Genomic DNA, 2,625 nt, shown 5'->3' with positions numbered 1-2,625 from the left:
TATAAATATCATTTTGTCAAGCAAATTTTAATTGACCATTATAAACTTATAGCATATTTAGTATTACTCATTTCACTTATCATACTGGTGTTAACAAATGAAAAGTATCATTTGGAATATTCATTTATTTGATTATAAATATTTTAAGGCTATACTTTTGTAATATGGAAAACTATCTTCCCATTATTCAACATACATGCACATGCACATGGGCCTCAAAAAGAATAAAATGAAGCAAACATGCACTTCAATTAAACTAGTTTATCTGATAAATTGGACTTAAGTTTGGAATAAAATAATATACCCAATTAACTTGCATCACCTACACTTGTCAATATAAAATTTTGATGTTTATCTAGGATATTATTTTATGAGTTATAATGTGCCCATTTCATGATTTTTAAATTTTAGTTTCTTATATATATAGCTTCACCTTCTTATACAGACAACAAAACTTTCTTTCATAATAACAAATTAAAATTTTAGAGTTTAATTCTCACAAAATTTTTGCAAGTTTTGTGAACTTTATAAAAAAATTGAAGTAGAAAAAAACTGTTAAAATCTCATTCAATTTGAATTTTCTTGTAAACAAGTTAGGTAGTGAAAAAATAAGAAACTATTACACAAATATATTTATAGCAAAATAACAGTACCTCCTTCACTATTCATCTATCTTCTTGTTTAGAGGCTTGAATAAAGCTGAAATATACATAGCAATATATGAACACACACGTAGATAAGTATTGTATTTTGACTACAATCAAGAGAAAATGTAGAGGATGTGTTCCTAAACTTTTAAATATTCCTCGAGAATTTAGAATTTTCTCTGTTACAAATTTCTAACTTTTAATATTGCTTATTTGAATAACTACATGCCTTCCACAAGTGTTTTGCCACTTCTTTTTTCCAAATTTCCTTGTAAAGGTCTTCAACTTGTGTTTCGGCATTAACTGTTATAGAACTTAGGTGGTGCACCAACTGTTTGGAAAATCTATAAAGTGACGCGCTAAGGAAATTTTAAACAACAATCAATATACCAATGAACACCAAATAAAATTTTTACCAACTCCAAAGGGAACATTATCAAACAAGAACAAGGATACATAAGCACAACCGTCCCCAAAAACCAACTCATCTCTAGAACTCAAATAACAAAAACCTTATTTGGTAATGCTAGTCCCACTAAGCATCAGAATTCCAGTGCAATCCTGGCGGTCAACAGTAGCACCAACCTTGCTTCCTTGCTGATCATTCAATAAAAAATGAGGAATTGGTTGAAAACATACAGTATTCTTATTTTATAATGAAGCAAGACCTGTTCTAATGCAACTTTATATATGAAGCTGAGGTGTATGCATGCTCCTCACAGAGAGTACCTGTCTCAACTGGATTGCGCATAGGGTTCCAGTAAAGGATTAAAGGAGAAGGTCAGCATTCCTGGTTACCCCAACTATAAAGTTAGTTTCGTAAATTAAAATCTAAACACCAACATATTATAATTACACACTACTAATAGTATATGGTGTTTATATATATATGAAGATAATTGCACACGCCTCAAGTTTTTATCTCAAACAAAGACTGCAAAAATACATAGAGTTTTCATGGTTTGCTTACCCGGGTCTTCTTTAATTTTATGGAGCATTATCTTCATTGTTTCGTGTAAACAATAATTAATAAATAACATTAACCGAGGCAAGAAAACAAAATTGATAACATTATATACAAAAATTATGGAATTTTCTTTATGTTTTAGACTAGAATAAACATAGTGATCAACATATATTTATCCAACCAGAGTTTGTTTCCTTTTATCATTGTGATTGGACACATCTTCTAAAACCCTGTCTTATTTAAATAAATAAAATTAAATACTGAAATCATAAAAAATATTCATATAATACACCTAGAATTTGATCACCATCTAAAAATGAAAGTCACCAATTATATGGAATGCCATATCATATAGCAATCCATGGACTTACATGTGCCCAACTCATGACTTTTGAGGAACCTGCACATATACGTGAATCATTACTTATATTATTAAAATAAATCATCACTTATATTACTTATAAAATGGAAATATCATATCCAAGTATCAGATCCGTGTATCAAATTGATTAAATTGAGAGTTAAGAATTAAATTGAACTGACCTCCACTAGTGAAACAGTTTTGGCCACCATCTAGGACCATATGTCTTAATATTGTAGATGCTAAAGAGGACACTTTAACTTTGATTTATATAGAAACTATTGTGTTTGCTCTTGGAAAAGTGTGGGCAATAGAGGACCATAGATCTTAATATGCATAGGCTAATCTTAATATGCATAGGCTAATGGTAATCACAACAATCAAATTTGATATATATAATAACAAATGTGCTAACTAGAACCTTGTGGAATTGGTGTTTCTAGAATTGGTGTTATCTTGAACCTTCTAGAATTGGTTATTCGGCGGTTTAAAATAATTGGTCTTATCTTGAATCTTCTAGAATTGGTTAATGGGCCGTTTGAAATAAACTAAGACCAACTAGAAAAAGGCCCAAAATATTGAAATTGGTAATATTATTAATTAAATACATATGTTTTGTCCGCCTAAAATTTGTGTTAACTTAAAAAATA

This window comes from Apium graveolens, chromosome 8 (assembly GCF_009905375.1).
Source record: "Apium graveolens cultivar Ventura chromosome 8, ASM990537v1, whole genome shotgun sequence".
Taxonomy (NCBI): Eukaryota; Viridiplantae; Streptophyta; class Magnoliopsida; order Apiales; family Apiaceae; genus Apium; species Apium graveolens.
The sequence above is the reverse complement of the archived record's forward strand: the minus strand, read 5'-3'. Positions refer to the sequence as shown.